The sequence below is a fragment of the Eretmochelys imbricata genome, chromosome 16 (assembly GCF_965152235.1).
Source record: "Eretmochelys imbricata isolate rEreImb1 chromosome 16, rEreImb1.hap1, whole genome shotgun sequence".
NCBI lineage: Eukaryota > Metazoa > Chordata > Testudines > Cheloniidae > Eretmochelys > Eretmochelys imbricata.
The window spans coordinates 27,553,799-27,572,425 of NC_135587.1; the positions used below are offsets into that span (position 1 = coordinate 27,553,799).

An 18,627-nucleotide genomic window follows, 5' to 3' on the forward strand; every position below is an offset into this window, starting at 1 on the left:
CTCAATGCTTTTTTTGCCTCTGTCTTAGAATCATAGAATATCAGGGTTGGAAGGGACCTCAGGAGGTCATCTAGTCCAACCCCCTGCTCAAAGCAGGACCAATCCCCAACTAAATTATCCCAGCCAGGGCTTTGTGAAGCCTGACCTTAAAAACTTCTAGGGAAGGAGATTCCACCACCTCCCTAGGTAACGCATTCCAGTGTTTCACCACCCTCCTAGTGAAAAAGTTTTTCCTAATATCCAACCTAAACCTCCCCCACTGCAACTTGAGACCATTACTCCTTGTCCTGTCATCTTCTACCACTGAGAATAGTCTAGAACCATCCTCTTGGGAACCACCTCTCAGGTAGTTGAAAGCAGCTATCAAATCCCCCTTCATTCTTCTCTTCCGCAGACTAAACAATCCCAGTTCCCTCAGCCTCTCCTCATAAGTCATGTGTTCCAGACCCCTAATCATTTTTGTTGCCCTTCGCTGGACTCTCTCCAATTTTTCCACATCCTTCTTGTAGTGTGGGGCCCAAAACTGGACACAGTACTCCAGATGAGGCCTCACCAATGTCGAATAGAGGGGAACAATCACGTCCCTCGATCTGCTGGCTATGCCCCTACTTACACATCCCAAAATGCCATTGGCCTTCTTGGCAACAAGGGCACACTGTTGACTCATATCCAGCTTCTCGTCCACTGTCACCCCCTAGGTCCTTTTTTGCAGAACTGCTGCCTAGCCATTCGGTCCCTAGTCTATAGCGGTGCATTGGATTCTTCCGTCCTAAGTGCAGGACCCTGCACTTATCCTTGTTGAACCTCATCAGATTTCTTTTGGCCCAATCCTCCAATTTGTCTAGGTCCCCCTGTATCCTATCCCTACCCTCCAGTGTATCTACCACTCCTCCCAGTTTAGTGTCATCTGCAAACTTGCTGAGGGTGCAATCCACACCATCCTCCAGATCATTTCTGAAGGTACTAAACAAAACCGGCCCCAGGACCGACCTCTGGGGCACTCCACTTGATACAGGCTGCCAACTAGACATGGAGCCATTGATCACTACCCGTTGAGCCCGACAATCTAGCCAGCTTTCTATCCACCTTATAGTCCATTCATCCAGCCCATACTTTAACTTGCTGGCAAGAATACTGTGGGAGACCATGTCAAAAGCTTTGCTAAAGTCAAGGAACAACATGTCCACTGCTTTCCCTTCATCCACAGAGCCGGTTATCTCGTCATAGAAGGCAATTAGATTAATCAGGCATGACTTGCCCTTGTTGAATCCATGCTGACTGTTCCTGATCACTTTCCTCTCCTCTAAGTGCTTCAGAATTGATTCTTTGAGGACCTGCTCCATGATTTTTCCAGGGACTGAGGTGAGGCTGACTGGCCTGTAGTTCCCCGGATCCTCCTTCTTCCCTTTTTTAAAGATGGGCACTACATTAGCCTTTTTCCAGTCGTCTGGGACCTCCCCCGATCGCCATGAGTTTTCAAAGATAATGGCCAATGGCTCTGCAATCACATCCGCCAACTCCTTTAGCACTCTCGAATGCAACGCATCCGGCCCCATGGACTTGTGCTTGTCCAGCTTTTCTAAATAGTCCTGAACCACTTCTTTCTCCACAGAGGGCTGGTCACCTCCTCCTCATGCTGTGCTGCCCAGTGCAGTAGTCTGGGAGCTGACCTTTTTCGTGAAGATACTAAACTTTCGGATGATACTAAACTTTGCGGATGATACTAAACTAGGAGGAGTGGTAGATACGGTGGCAGGTAGGGATAGGATACAGAGGGACCTAGACAAATTGGAGGATTGGGCCAAAAGAAATCTGATGAGGTTCAACAAGGATAAGTGCAGGGTCCTGCACTTAGGACGGAAGAATCCAATGCACCGCTATAGACTAGGGACCTAATGGCTCGGCAGGAGTTCTGCAGAAAAAGACCTAGGGGTTACAGTGGACGAGAAGTTGGATATGAGTCAACAGTGTGCCCTTGTTGCCAAGAAGGCCAATGGCATTTTGGGATGTATAAGTAGGGGCATTGCCAGCAGATTGAGGGACGTGATCGTTCCCCTCTATTCGACATTGATGAGGCCTCATCTGGAGTACTGTGTCTAGTTTTGGGCCCCACACTACAAGAAGGATGTGGAAAAATTAGAAAGAGTCCAGCGGAGGGCAACAAAAATGATTAGGGGACTGGAACACATGACTTATGAGGAGAGGCTGAGGGAACTGGGGATGTTTAGTCTTCAGGAGAGAAGAATGAAGGGGGATTTGATAGCTGCTTTCAACTACCTGAAAGGGGGTTCCAAAGAGGATGGCTCTAGACTTTTCTCAGTGGTAGCAGATGACAGAACAAGGAGTAATGGTCTCAAGTTGCAGTGGGGGAGATTTAGGTTGGATATTAGGAAAAACTTTTTCACTACGAGGGTGGTGAAACACTGGAATGCGTTACCTAGGGAGGTGGTGGAATCTCCTTCCCTAGAAGTTTTTAAGGTCAGGCTTCACAAAGCCCTGGCTGGGATGATTTAGTCGGGGATTGGTCCTGCTTTGAGCAGGGGGTTAGACTAGATGACCTCCTGAGGTCCCTTCCAACCCTGATATTCCATGAATGTCAGGATTACCCCTTATTTTTTAATGTGGGAAAGTGTAATTTTACCTGATTTTGCCTTTTCTTCTCCAATCAGTCTGCGAGAGAGCTATACTCTAAGGTAAATAGTCTCAGGCAGCCTCTCCAGGCTGTTAATCATCAGCCTCTCTCTGAACCCAGTTTATTTGTACTGAATCGTTTATTTGGGTGACTAGAAATGAACACTTGGGGAGATCCTCCCGTGTATACAGTGGCATTGTAATATTTTCAGTATTATAATCTGCCCATTCTATATGTCTGAACATTTTCTTTATTATCTGGTTAATCTGGTGACTGATTAACTTCCAGAGTTTTCTCTTGGTTACTAAAGGACCCTGTGACAGGAAAGAGGAAGCCTGTGGCAGTTTGGAGGAGGACGCTGGACTCCCACAGATAAAATTGCATAAATTATAGGTAATCAGCTGCAGTGGGGACAAGTACAGCATCTTCTTTGCTTGAGTTAGTGGGGCTTCTCACTGAGATTCTGGAAGTATATGGGGAGGTTAGGGTGGCAATTTATGATTTGGTACCTGATCTTTCCCAGCTACATAAAATCTAGTGCTTTGTTTAAAGTACCAGTGACTTGAACCTTGCAATCTGACCTGAACTAGACAGGACCCAACTACAGGTATCAGGTTCAGGTTGGGTCTGAAAACACTCTCGACCCAACACACTCAGGCTTAAGTTGAGTTGTCTCTGACCCCTTGATCCCACAAGTTTGCCCATGGAAAGCTTGCAATTTGAGCACAAACAGCATTTGCTTTGCATTTACCAATCATGTGGCTGGGTCCCAGATGCAAACAAGTGTTTTCAAACGTAGTCTATTTGTGACAATGTGGTCTTTGTGTCACAGAAACTAATTAAGCCCTATTATAACTACATCCTCAGCACTTTTCAAAGATCATGATACCTAGGTCATTTTACATTACTGTCTAAGTCAGGCACTTATGGCTTGTCCGCTTCCATATCATAGAAGTGTAACCTGACCTAGATAGAGAGCAAGAGTAGTAACCCTCACCCTGGTCTAATACCTGCAGCAGCCTGGGGAGACAGCCTGGGGAGACCGCCTGTATCGTGGAGAGACAGCCAAGGAGAAGTTTCAGAGTAACAGCCGTGTTAGTCTGTATTTGCAAAAAGAAAAGGAGTACTTGTGGCACCTTAGAGACTAACCAATTTATTTGAGCATGAGCTTTCGTGAGCTACAGCTCACTTCATCGGATGCACACAGTATGCATCCGATGAAGTGAGCTGTAGCTCACGAAAGCTCATGCTCAAATAAATTGGTTAGTCTCTAAGGTGCCACAAGTACTCCTTTTCTTTTAGCCAAGGAGAAGGCAACTCAAGCTGGGGAGGGGGCTCAGAATCCACCAGAAGGGGCAGTTGGAAAAAAGCTGCTAGAGAAGGAGAAGAATAGAGATGCTGAGCTACGGATGAAATGGAACCCAGGTAGGAGATGAGGTGATAACAGGAGAATAAAAGTAGTGGACTGGGAAGTGAGGAGGAAAGAAGAAAAAAAGAAAAAGTTTCCGGTCAGGACAAGTAGGAAAAAAAAATGCTCGCTATGTGAGCCAATGCTATTAGAGGTTCCCCCCATCCCCAAACTCCTCATTGGACACAGGAAGAGCTGTGGGAAACACCAGAAGGGAAGGTCTAATTTGGAAAGGGATCTGGCCTGTCCCAGGCCCACTAGGTGGGACACAGAGACTGTGGGGATTGTTCTCCGTTTCCCCCATGCTGGCCAGTGACGAGGTTAGCTGAGTGGACGGCAGGTTTGAGCCTCCAGCAGAAGCAGCCAAACTGAGGGTTGCTGTGAACCTCTGAAGCGAGCAAATCCGCCAAAAAGCACAGGACCCACCAAGGCAGAGGAGGAACTTTGTCACAATACCTAAAGAATTTCTCACTAGGGATCCAACCCTCTGGAGATATAACTTGTCTTTGATTAAGAATGTTAACAAAGTGCTAAAAAAAACCAGTACTTCAAATGGACTATGAAAAATATATTGCAGGTATTCTCAGAAGCCATTGGAAACACCTTTAAAGGGACAGTTACAGACATTCCTAAGGCCCCCATTTGTAAAAGGGCAAACGAGTTTACTAGTAATTTTCAGCATTGAAAACAAGACCTGGAAAAGCAATCCTACTCATGGTAAAAGCTACTGTAAATTAAAGGCATGAGTGAGCCATGATGTGATGCAAGTATGTTAAGAATGGTGGCATGATATTGTTAAATGTGTGTGTCTCTCTCTTGCTCTAGTCCCATCATTTTTTTTCTAAAGAAGCTGAAAATACATTGTACATAATCTCAGCCACTTTCCTTATATTTATGGAAACACAACTTGTTTATGACAGGTTTCAGAGTAACAGCCTGTTAGTCTGTATTCGCAAAAAGAAAAGGAGTACTTGTGGCACCTTAGAGACTAACCAATTTATTTGAGCATTCGTGAGCTACAGCTCACTTCATCAGATGCATACCGTGGAAACTGCAGCAGACTTTATATATACACAGAGAATATGAAACAACAGCAGACTTTATATTCTCTGTGTATATATAAAGTCTGCTGCAGTTTCCACGGTATGCATCTGATGAAGTGAGCTGTAGCTCACGAAAGCTCATGCTCAAATAAATTGGTTAGTCTCTAAGGTGCCACAAGTACTCCTTTTCTTTTTACAACTTGTTTATGTAATTTATTTAGGGATCAGAGTATTGCTCTATTTCTAGAAATAGGAAGACAAAGTAAAACTCCCAATGTACTTTCCCCAGCATAGCTGTTAAGGGCTCTTCATCATTAAAGGTGGTGGTCTTTAAATAAATATGTTAAATATTTGGTTTTAATATTTTCTTTCTTTAGGCGTTGTAATATGTTATTAGGAAATTATTGAATTAGAACATAACAAAGAAAGTAATATAACAAAATGACCATTTTGATTTGTGTTGTTTCTAGTCCATCCGTTACTCCAGTGAGTTTGACTGCATGGGTTAATGTAAATTCAGTCTATGAACTTTAAAACCAATTTAGCATTTCTTGTTCAACAAGGAGCATAGAAGGAGGTGGTTTTATTTAGTGTTGTAAGTTTCCCCTTATGCCAGCAGCCATATGATCTCTGAATTGCTAGCTTTGGCAGCTGACATTTCACATTGTCTCACATTTTCAGACAGTCGTTATTTTTGTAAGCAACATGGTGTTTATAAAAATAATGAATTAAAGTTAATAGTCTGTGAATTTAATAAAATTATTAATTTCATAGAAGAATACACTCATAAAGTTTTTTCTCAAAGTTTTTGGAAAATGGTTTTGTTTTGCCCGTGGCTAATTTTCCTATTAATGTTAACTGGATTTGCACTGATGCTGTTCTGTGAGATTATACCCACAACACCTGTTTAATGAGAACTGTGGTTTCTGGAACCCAGTTTATTTCAATCATTTGGGCTAGATTAACAAAGGAACTTAGGCATGTCAGTGTTGAGTGTCGCCATCCCTAATTTTTAGGTGCCTAGAAAAATCACTGGAATTCACAAAGCCTAGGTTAGGCATCTTCAAGCCCTGGAATAAATGGGAGGAGAGAGGTGCCTCAGAATGAGATTCACAAAAGCTAGCACAGTAGGCAGCTTCTTGCCTAAACTAGCCAATGGGAGGTGCCAAGCTGAGGGGGGTGGGCTAAGCTCTTGGAGATAGGCACAAAATCTGGGCTGCAGGGATCTCCTGCATCCCATCTCTTGGGATTAGATACCTCCACCATTTGGCAAGAAGCTTGTACTCTCTTTTTCTGGCCCCGTGATTCTTTTATTTACTCCTGGGGGAATTCTGCCCCACTGTGCATGTGCAAAATTTATGACCCCCCCCCCCCACCAATTTCTTTGCTTCCCCACAGAAAAATGACTTTCCGACAGGGAAGTCACAAGAGCTGTCATGCAACCCACCCCAGCAGTGTGTTTTGGGTGCCCAGGGCAGCCAGCAGAGAGGTAAATCACTGTGGTGCCGGGGACGGTACTGGGGAAGACCTGGCTGATGGCTCCTACCCTGCATCATGCTCAGCTGCTAGTCCCAGCTGGGCTGGGGAGAATGGGACTTCCTCTTCCCTGCATGGCATCTGGGGCCAGGTCAGACCCACCTCCAGATTTCTCCCCCAACTGCAGGAAGCTCTGCAAACTCTCCCCCCACTTCCTGCACCCATTACTCCTCAGCTGAAGGGGGAGGGAACCTGATACAGGGAGCTGTTCCCCCAACCACCCAACCTGTATGCATCCAGACCCCCTCATACCCAGATCCTCCCACCGAGCCACCCCCCTCCGCACTCAGAACTCCCCTGATGAGCCCCACTACCCCTGCACCTGGACCACCCTGATGAGCCACCCAGATCCCCACCCCACTGAGCCCCAACCAGCTGCACCTGGACCCCCCCTGCAGAGTCCCATTACCATTGCACCCAGAACCCCTCAACAAGACCCTGTGCATCCAGATCCCCCCATAGCCAGATTCCCTACTGAGCTGCCTGCACCCAGATTGCCCCACACAGAAGAGTCTCAACCCACACCTGTGTCACACCCCAATGGCCCCCTCCCTCAAGTCCCCTGGGGAGGCAGATCAGTATTGTACGTTGCTAATGCTGTTGCAGGCATTGCAAAGTGTTTTGGGAAGGGTTAAAGGTATAAAAGTAAAATAAAAGGTTCCTTTGCAGGTCTTAGAAGGCCGAGGTGGGAAAGAAAAGGGTTAATTTAAAAATTCAGCTTGGCCTAAAAATAAAAAAGAAAGCGGCTCTGCCCTCAAGGTCAAAAATCAACACAGTCTCTGCCTTGCCGACCACCAAACCCGCAGCTGGCTGTAAAAAATAAAACCAAAAGCAAAGCAAGTTGCAGGACTGAGATTACACAATTGCAAAAGTTGGCTGCCCAGTGAGACTCACCAGTCTGCCTTTGTGACCTTGGAGCTGGTGTGTTTTGAGGGAAGCTGAAGAAGCCACAGAAGGCCGGTCTGGACTGGTACACTGAGCATGGGGAACAAAGGTCTCTGAAGGGGATGCCCCCAAGAGACCCCCAGGGCTTAAAAACCCTCCCAAGAGCAGAAACAATTTGGAAACTTTGCAGCGGAACCCCAAATGACCTGTGCAAAGGACAAACTCCCGTCCATCCCCCACCCCCTTCTGACAGTACAGCTCAGGCCTGGCCAGCCTGGGGTAGCTTGGGTGTGAGTATGGAAGTGGGTTACAGCTCGGGCACGAATGCTTTTTCCTTCCTCTACGTGACATGGACGTGATTCCAGCATGCTCTGCTGTTCTTTTATTATTTTCTTAATAAAGCTTTAAAATTTAGTCACATGGTGTGTTCCTGTATCTATTCCCCCCCCCCCGGGTATTTCATGTTTGCTCTGTCTGGCACTGTTGGTATTTCATGTTGAGGATTCTATGATTAAAGGTGTGCCCCACCCTCAGTCATAGCATGACAGAGAACCGGAGGGAGGTTTAGTATTCCTCTCTCCACCCCGGTCGGTGGGGGAAGGGTGCAGGTGGGTCTACCCCTGGGCATAGCAGTACCGGGCAATGGGAGGGGAACTTTGCAATTCTCGCTCCAAGGGAATAATCCTCAGTGCGTACACCCCCAGTCGTAGTATGACTGCGTTGAAGAGGAGACCATAGGGTGTCTCGCTCTAACCGGACAGAGTTGGGGTGTATGTACCCTCGGTGGGGTGTATGTATCCCTCAGTGGGATCAGACAGAGTAATATGGAGGGAGGCTTAGCGTCTCTTCCTCTGGCCCCTCAAAGGGGGGGTAGGGGTGAGCATTGTAAGCCCTGGTGCCGGTCGGTGTAAGCAACGTGCAATTTCAAGTAATTAAAAGATTTTTAAAGTTGTACTAAGGAATTGTAACAACATGTTCAGGAAACAGAAGGGTACAGCTGTGGACTTTGGAGTCCCGCAGTCGTGGGTGATGACATCAATGACTGGGTCAATGCCAGACGTACAGGCATTAAGGAATGCAGGCACGGTAGCCCAGCTGCCCAGTCAGGAGGCAGGTGAGCCTGATGCCCGAGCCATGGAGGAGGCAGCAAAGAGAAATGGGACCCTGCTGCCTCTTTCAAAGGGAGGTGAAGACCTCTCCCAGCTTGAGAAGGCTCTCACCAAGGTTCTGTGGCGGAGCTTCAGAAAAGAGTGCAGACTTGGCAGGATTTGTTAGACCTATATGCCAAGTATAAAAAGCAGAAGGGTAAAAACCTAGGGGCAGCTGTGGAATTAATTTAAACTGCAGCAGCCATGTGGTATCAAATGTTGTTGGGACAGCAAGCGGAGCTGGGGAGAAGGGAGGTGTGTTACAGCTAATGGAAATTGAGCAACTGAAAGCACAAATCACGTACCAGGCGGCAACCCAAGTCTACACCCAGAATAAGCTGCAAGCTTTGAGACAGGACTTCCAGGGGAAAAAAGCAGAACGCACCTGCCTGGGAGCACTGGCTAAGCAAGTACCAGTCCTTCAAGGACTTGTCAAAGATTTAACCATTCGTGCTCAGCATATGCCCCAATGGCAGTGTGCGCACCATGAAAAGAAAATTGAGCAGTTAAAATGTCAGTTGGCCATGCGTTCGGTCCAGGTGGCAAGCCTCACAGGGGATGATTTGGGTAACCTTGTGAGGGCTTTGATTTCCCGCTGTGCAAAGATCCCCAAGGGTGGTTGAATGTTTGTTGCACCCCCCCATAGTGGCCCTCATTAAGACCGAGGAGCGGTCCAGCGCATAAAGGAAAAATAAGGTTGCATGTACAGCATCCCCACTACAAGAAAAGCACTCCGTGGGGTAATTGTAAAGAGGAAAGGGACCAGGAGGGGTGGCAGCTAATTAAGGAGCCCACCCTCCTTGCTAAATTAGTAATGGAACGAAGCCTGTGCCCATGGAAAGAAACTGTTCAATGAGAAAAACAGGATCAGGCCCAAACAAGCAGCAAATAAAAAAATTAAAAAACAGGTTAAAAATCTTAAAAAATAAAAAAAACCTAGTAAGTACAGGTATAAAAAAATTCAAATCCCTAAAATAGTACTTAAAATAATAAAATCTGAGTTAATGAAGGTGTCATTTTAAAAAATAAGCAAATAATTTAAAAAAAGTAAAAAGTTAACTCTGCAAAGGCTAAAAAAATTAATCAGTTAAACGTTGTAAAAATATTTTTTAAAAAATGTCTTGGTTTCTTTGGAGCTATTCTGAAGGAAAATGGGCCCTTTTCCAAAGGAAGGTCTGTAAACAATCCAGGTAAAAAAGACTGTTCAATTAAAATCATTTGACTATGAACAAGTTAGTCAAATTTGCTAAAAAAAGCACTCTTGGGGTTTTAAAATACATTGGTGTTGTTTTAAATAATACCACTAAAATCCATTTGAATCTTCCATTCAAAGTTGCAAAACCAAGTAATACTTTTGCCAGACACAGGTAACTAGTGTTGTTTAACTTTGGTATTTAGCATTCAAACCTTAAGGTAACTCAATGCTTTATAAAATTTAAACTGTTTAAAATAAAAACCAAAGTCATGGCTGCAGCAGGGCAAGCCAAACCAAAAATTTTTTTTTTAAATTTAATCTGTTTTTTAATAACAAAATAGCAAATAAAAGCTGTAGTAAAAGAGAGGAAGACCGTGCCCCTCACTAAGCCTTAAAATAGCTCTGTGTAATCAAACTATCACTTTGCCAAAGGGAGCCACAATAGGTTGTGTTTTTGTCTTCAAATCGCTGTGTGTTTTAAAAGCAAAAATTAAAAATAAAAAATATTCAAAACTCTGCTAAAAATTAAATGTGTTCCTTTTAAGACAGAAAAAGAAAAGGAGTACTTGTGGCACCTTAGAGACTAACCAATTTATTTGAGCATGAGCTTTCGTACTCCTTTTCTTTTTGCGAATACAGACTAACACGGCTGTTACTCTGAAACCTGTCATTTTAAGACAGAGTCTCTGAGCTGCTAATGGCTTTAAATCCAAAAGCAAACCAAAAAGCATCTGTGTTAATGCAAATTACCTAACTAATAAAGGTAAAAGTCATGGAAATCTGGCCTGCCTATAAACAATCACAGGAAAATGTGAGGGTAACTCTTCTGTTTTGCCTGCAATCAGCAAAAATATTTATAAAAAAAGTAAAATTTAAGCAATAATCTGCTACCCCTAAAGGGGTAAAAACATGTTCTTTTGTCTTTCAAAAAAACCAAACAAAGCTGACACCAGCTGAAAAGCAACCCAAAATACCAGGAATCTACTGTCACAATAGAAATTGTGTTTTGTGTTATCTTGTGTTGTTTGTCTTGTTGCTAAGCACTGTTGTGTACCAAATGCTGCAGGAAAACCTCCTCAAGTAGCAGACACCATATTACAAAAAAATAATTTTAAAGCAAAAATTATAAATACTGTAAACCTACAAATAATTAAAAATAAATTAAGTTCTTTGTCACAGCTACAAAACAGCCTAATACAAAAACAAATACAAATAAAAAAAATACATACTGCTATAGCTATAAAATGTAATAAAATGCAGATACTTGCTGTGTTCACCTTAAAACACAAAATGTTTTAGGGTAATATAAAAAAACACTAAGGTTTTAATATACTTGCTAAAGAAAAAAAAATCACTGTTTAATACTTATCAATACAAATAAATGCAGTATGTTTTTAGTATAGTAAGGCCAGACCTTTTCACGGGGGGGAATTGTTATTAAAATCACATACCAACAGGTTCTGAAGGCAAAAATATAAAAAGTTAGCCCACTACCCATAGAGAACATGGAATCCTTCTGGCTACCCCAGACCACAAGCCAATGGGCTGGGGAGGGAGGGAAGCTATTGAACACCAGAGGTTGTACCAAGTGGACTCCTCAAAAGTGGGTGTGCTTATCCTTGCCTGTTGCTCCAAAGCTCTGTAGTAAAGACATTTCCCTAAAAATCTTGTATCTAAAATAAATTAAATAATAAGACCAAAGTACTGTATAATGGGCAATGTGTATGTGTCAATTCCTAAAAAAAAAATTTTTTTTAATAAAAATGTTAGCAACCCACCAGTAAGCAAATGTAATGTAAATATTGTGTTTACCAATAATCACATTTACTGTTTGCCAGAACCAAAATGTCTCAGCTTTGCCCAGTTGAAAAAAAAGCTGTGTAAAACCCGTGAAGCCGTAAAGACCGCTTTAGATAAGGAAAAGGCCAAGCATAAGGGGATTGTCAGTAAAGACATCTGAACATGGCAACTTGAAGACAAGGTAATGTTCCAAAGCTGGGGAAGGTGGCCCACACTCTGAATGCCAAGTGGGTGGGTCTGTACTCCATTGTAAATCGCATCGCCCCGCTAGTGTACAAGCTCCAGCTACCCGGCAAATTCGTAACAAAAATCTGTCACACCTGGATCCCCCCATACTATGCTCCTCCACACTTGGATCTTGCCTTGCTGAGCCTGCCTGCCCACACTTGGTACACCTGGCATGGAGGGGCAGGACCCTGGAGTGTTTCTGGGACAGGCCCAGTCCTTGTGCTGTGTCAGGGTTGGGTGCAACCTCACCACTGAGTCCGTGTCCTGGGGGGAGCTGCACAGTGATCTCCAATCACTGTGCAGACAGTGTCCTGTGCTCCCCAGTGCCATGCTGGAGCCTCCACATTTATTTGACAAATATAATTTGTAGAATTTTAAAATATTGTGTGCAGACTTTTTAATTTTTTGGCACAGAATGCCTTCTGGAGTATTTCATTATTTATTCACATTGGAACACGAGTCAATAGAAGAAACTGAGGGAGCCCCATATTAGAATGTCTCATAACCCAGTGGCTAAGGCACTCACTTGAGAGGTGACAAGTCCCTTCTCCCTCTCAGGGGGAGAGTTGAACTAGATGGCTCCCACATCCCAGGTGAGTATCCTAACCACTAGGGTTAAAAGTCATGAGGGAGGTGGTCTTGCTCTCCCCCGCAATGTTCTGTGTATGCTTGCCTATAGGGGCCCAATGTGGTAGGCATGCTCAGAACTTCTTCAGGCAAGTTAGACAGAGGAATGCTTTTATCTTTCCCCATGTGTATCATTTTGGGGCTTAGGCATCTGGATGCCTGTCATGTGGCTGCGATGCACAGCCAGCCAGCACAGAGCCAGAAATGTAGTTGCCTAGGGAACTTTTATTGCAAACACTTAGGTGCCAAGCGAGTTTAGGCATCTGCAGGGCTCAGGGGCAGCTGAGTAGGTAGGCTGTGAATCCCAATGGAGTGTGCGTCTTGGATTTAGGCACCTAAAGTGCCAATTAGGCACTTAAGTCCTTTTGTGAATCTGGCCCTCTTTTTCACTGGTTTATAGACTGCCAGAGTATTTTTGTTTCTACTCAGTCAAAAAATGTCTCTGGCATTTTCATTTAAATCTTCAGAAAACTATCACTATGTTGACCGGTTTGTTTCCATTAACTTTTTAGGATATATATTCAAAAAAATCTCATGGAAATAGTACTAAATAAATTCAACATTTATTCACAAAAGCTTATAAATAACTAATTCACATGTATAAAATTCTCATCAGAATCAGCAGGACAAACATAACTGGACTTGTGTTGCCAGGTCAAATATTTAAGTTACAGATATATTCTGTAGGGCTTAACCTGGCTGAAATGTAGCTATGTTTTGCAAGTCTTGCAATGTCAATCCCTGATTTCAGTAACTAAAGTTATTTTTCTACCTCACTTTCTATTGCGTTTCCTTTTAAAAGCCATTTTAGAAATCCTCCCTGAATGTTCCACTCAACCTAGCACTCCGGTGCCGCTTGACTGGTGTGTAAATAGCTGGCTCCAAAGATCACACACACTTGTTACGAGTATTCCAAACACTCTACATTAGGATGTATCAGCCACTGCTTGGAAGTAACCCTATCTGGATTCATCTTGTTCCAATTTATCTGGAGGTGAAGCTCTTAAAGCTCATCTCGCTGAGAGCTATACTAAGTTTAAAAAAAAAAAAAAAGGAGTACTTGTGGCACCTTAGAGACTAACCAATTTATTTGAGCATGAGCATCAGATGCATCTGATGAAGTGAGCTGTAGCTCACGAAAGCTCATGCTCAAATAAATTGGTTAGTCTCTAAGGTGCTACAAGTACTCCTTTTCTTTTTGCGAATACAGACTAACACGGCTGTTACTCTGAAACTAAGTTTAAATAACATTGTGAATTTAAACTGATAAAGGGCTTATTTACATGGCCCTGTTGTACTGGGGTGGAGGGGATGAGTTGCAGCATGCACTAAAGCATTGCACTGTAACTGCCTCATGTAGACCCTGCTAGAGGTAACTAAAAGATACCTAGTTTGCACTCACGGTGTCCTGTTTGAAACGGGCCTGTGTTAAAGCAAACAAGGTGCCTTTTAGTTCATGCTGGCAGGATCTACATGGACAAAACCTGATTTTACACAATTCAGATCTAACAATATACTGGTGCATTGGTTCAATACACATGCAAAGGAAAGAGCAACTCCTAATTGATTATCACCACTTTTGTGCAGCTGCTTAGGTTTTCTTTGGAAGTCTACTATCCAGGCCTGATCCTACTTAATTCTAGACCTAGTGAAATCAGTCATCCTGAGGTGTGGATATAGGGTGAAAAGCTATTTAGAGGTCTTGGTGGCAGGAGAGAAATTAGAGGTTGCTGGGAACTAGAGCGGAGTTATTATTCGTGTTTATGACAAGCCCCATCTCTCCTACTCCTGGTCCCTGACCCCTTGCTTAGGATGGGAGAGGCAATGGAGAAGGTGAAAAGGTGCACATCAGAGGGACAGGGAGGGGCAGGAGAGAGAACAAGTCTGGATCCCATCAGTGTTCTGGGCACTGGGACTGGCTAACAACAGTAGATATTTGTATGTAACCCATGAAACGTTTGGCCTGGTTAAACCCAGGGATGAGCTGGAGAGGACCTTGCATTTAAGGTGTGACGTACTGAGTGGAGAGGGAGGTGCTCAGGACAGCCTTCCTCATCCAGTCTTCACTGGTTTAACCCTCTTTTCCTTTTTAACACTTAGGGAAAAAATTCCAGCATGGGTGTCATATGGGAATTGGCTCATCCTCAGAGTGATGAGGTTGCTGCTATTACAGCAGGGAAGCAGAATTTCTGGCCGATTGGGAATAGGAGAAGTTAGCATTTTTATAAGCGAAGTCTGCCCTGTCTCTCCTTGACAGGAGCCCCTGTGAGCCAAGCCAGATATGGCTTACTTACTGCTGCTCCCAGTTCCCAATTGCTCTCTCCTACTTGGGAGCCAGCAGGGAAGGTGGAAAGCAGGCCTGGCAGCTGTGCAGGGTGAGAGGAAGCCTTGAGTATAGTGCTGGCTTGGGGAGGGAAGCAGCCTTCCAGTGCTTCCTGAGCTGTTATTAGCAGGCTGAGGTCTCAATTTCTCTTGCAGAGTAGCACCAAATAGGAGGGTTGGTGGGGCCTGCGGTGCTCAGAACAAAACTTCTCAGTGTGGCAAGGGCTGAAAGCCTGGGTTTGGGATAGGAAGGGGTTTCTGGTTTTTGCCTTAGAAATATTAATTGAACCAATTTTTGTTTTCCTGGTGTTTGCTAAAGCTGTCCTTGAAGAGCCCAAGGAAGTGGAGTGGGAGCTTTTCTCAGCCCTTTCTTAAAGTTGTTGCATCATTTACAAAGTATTTTTCTCCCAAGTGGTCCTCAGGTGTTTGGTTTTTGTTAAAACTCTGTGAAACATGGCTGTTAAGAGGCTGAATTAAAATCCCTTCCCTTCTCAATTGCTTGGGTTTCACTTCTTGGAGTTTTGTGCTGTTATGAAATCTAACAACACACTAGTCATCCCTAGAGTCTTCCAGAAAAAAAGGGGTGGTATGGTCTGAATTTAAACTTTTCAGGCCTTCTTTATCTATCTAAGAATCAACAAAGTGCACAGACCCACTTATTTTTCAGGTCATCTTTCACATACTAATAACCTATGTCAGGTGCGGAGAGAAGAAATAATTATATCTACTGCCCAACAAAACTCCTTAAAATTAAAACCAGCTGTTAAAACTGCCAAAACAGCTGGGTTAGTTTGTTCCAAAGATGTGGGTGGCACACAGGTGGAACTCAGACTTTCCCTGCCTCACCCCAACAGAAAAGTATTTGCCATTAAAAAAAAAACTTAACTAGCTAATGTATCTTGAAAAACTGTAAAAGCCTAAATGGCTTTGCTTGGACGATGCTCAATGTCATAATGGTGTAGGTTTGCCGATGCAAGGCAAAGCCACTGGGAGGAGACTGGCTGCCTTCCTCAGGGTGATAAAAACTTGTTTTTCCAGTAAGTGAGTCACTGCTGTTAAAATTAAACACCACCAGGTGTTCCAAATAAAATGCTTTGGCAGGTCTCCTAGGTATTGTGCTGGGATTTGATTTGCCCAGTTCCAGCTTCTCTTTCTGTGTTCAGTAATAATCACACTTGGGCTTGAATAATTAATTTTGGGGTAAATTTAAGCAAATCACAGATAACTGGCAGGATCTCTAATGGCAAAACCTTCTGAAAGCTTATTGGAGGACTGAACAATACTTCCCTGAGCCTTCTGCTCCAGAAGGTATTTGTGACATACTCTTGCTTTCAGGTGATTATTCTCTAGTGTGACAAAGTTCCTCTTCTGCCTTGGTGGGTCCTGCGCTTATTGGCGGATTTTCTCACCTCAGAGGTTCATGGCAGCCCTCATATTGGCCACTTTCGTGGCTCAGATCTGCCGTTCACTCAGTTAGCCTCATCACTGGCCAGCATGGGGAAAGGAAGAAGAACAATCCTTGCAGTCTCTGATGATCCACCTAGTGGATCGGGGAACAGGCCAGAGACCTTCCCCTCTGGTGGAACCCACAGTCCATTTCAATTCCTCTGGAATCTAGTAGGGAGTTGGGGTGATGGAGGGAATCCGGGCCCAGCCTCTACTCCGGGTTCCAGCACAGGGCCCTGTGGATTGCAGCTGTCTACAGTGGCGCCTGTAACAGCTGTGTGACAGCTACAACTCCCTGGGCTACTTCCCCATGGCCTCCTCCCAACACCTTCTTTATTCTCACCACAGGACCTTCCTCCTTATGTCTGATAATGCCTGTACTTTTCAGTCTTCTAGTAGTATGCCTTCTCACTCTCAGCTTCTTGTGCCTCTTCCTCCCAGCTCCTTGCACGCACCACAAACTGAAGTGAGCTCCTTTTTAAACCCAGGTGCCCTGATTAGCCTGCCTTAATTGATTCTAGCAGTTTCTTGATTGGCTGCATGTGTTCTAATCAGCCTGTCTGCCTTAATTGCTTCCAGAAAGTTCCTGATTGTTCTGGAACCTTCCCTGTTACCTTACTCAGGGAAAAGGGACCTACTTAACCTGGGGCTAATATATCTACCTTCTATCACTCTCCTGTAGCCATCTGGCCCGACCCTGTCACACTAGGTATCCTGTGAAACTTATTTTAAATTACCTTTGTTCATAATTACATCCAGAAGAAGCAGAGGTGATAACAGGTAATACATACATTGTATTTAACTATTGTATTGCCTGATTGAGGAGGTTTACAATATTAGTATAGTATGGGTTTAGGCTCACCAATCTGTTTGATAAGAAGATAAAAAGGTTTTTGTTTCAAATCAGGCACGACAGAATTTACAAAGGACCCTCGGGGGTGTCAAGGTTCCTTCCCAACTCTGAACTTTAGGGTAAAGATGTGGGGACCTGCATGAAACACCCCCTAAGCTTATTCTTACCAGCTTAGGTTAAAAACTTCCCCAAGGTACAAACTTTGCCTTGTCCTTGAACCGTATGCTGCCACCACCAAGACTTTAAACAAAGAACAGGGAAAGAGCCCACTTGGAGATGTCTTCCCCCCAAAATATCCCCCCAACCCCTACACCCCCTTTCCCGGGGAAGGCTTGATAAGAATCCTCACCAATTTGTACAGGTGAACACAGACCCAAACCCTTGGATCTTAAGAATAATGAAAAATCAATCAGGTTTTTAAAAGAAGAATTTTAATTAAAGAAAAGGTAAAAGAATCATCTCTGTAAAATCAGGAGGGTAAATACCTTACAGGGTAATCAAATTCAAAACACAGAGAATCACTCTAGGCAAAACCTTAAGTTACAAAAAGACACAAAAACAAAAATATACATTCCATCCAGCACAGCTTTACCAGCTATTAAACAAAAGGAAATCTAACACATTTCTAGCTAGATTACTTACTAATTTAACAGGAGTTGTGAGGCTGCATTCCTGATCTGTTCCTGGCAAAAGCATCACACAGACAGACCAAACCCTTGGTCCCCCCCGCCTCCAGATTTGAAAGAATCTTGTCCCCTCATTGGCCATTTTGGGTCAGGTGCCAGCGGGGTTACCTTAGCTTCTTAACCCTTTACAGGTGAAAGGATTTTGCCTCTGGCCAGGAGGGATTTTATAGCACTGTATACAGAAAGGTGGTTACCCTTCCCTTTATATTTATGACATGCCCCCCAAATCACAGATAGGGTGAAAAACTGGCTGTGATTTCTTCCTGGAGCTCTAGGAGAAAACAGAGTTAATAAGACACATGCATCTCTAAATATACTACTAACTGTATAAAGACTAACAATATTTTCCACATCTTAAGGACGATTTGGACCAGAGGATTCTGGGAAACTTTTACAGGAGAGTGTATCAGCCGCTTTGTTAGAAGCTCCTGAGATGTGTTGTATGTCTAAATCAAAATCTTGGAGAGTTAAACTCCTCTGAATAAGTTTTTGTTATTTCCCTTGGCGGTATGAAGCCACTGTAGCACAGCATGGTCGGTTTGCAGGTGGAAACGCTGTTCGCAAATGTATGAGCGTAGCTTTTCCAGAGCATAGACAATGGCGTAACATTCCTTTTCACTGATTGGCCAGTGGCTTTCCCTCTCAGACAGCTTCTTGCTGAGAAACACGACAGGATGGAACTCGATTCAGTCCTTCCTGCATTAAGACTGCTCCCACACCACGCTTGGACACATCGGTGGTTACTAGGAACGGTTTGTCAAAGTCTGGGGCCCTTAGCACAGGGTCAGACATGAGTGTCACTTTAAGCTGGTTAAAGG

At 44.0% G+C, this 18,627-nt stretch overlaps 1 protein-coding gene across 4 annotated transcripts in view; it reads left to right on the plus strand.

Moving 5' to 3' along the window:
* The window catches only part of LOC144275951 (uncharacterized), a 68,179-nt gene that overhangs the window by 4,389 nt on the left and 45,163 nt on the right, over nt 1–18,627 (plus strand). The window contains exon 2 of one of the 4 annotated variants that reach the window (XM_077835629.1): nt 11,686–11,828. The exons of the other annotated variants lie outside the window; for them this stretch is intronic. The gene's annotated coding sequence lies outside the window, so the exon portion shown is untranslated. The remainder of the gene's footprint in view (nt 1–11,685; nt 11,829–18,627) is intronic. 4 annotated transcript variants of the gene reach the window in all.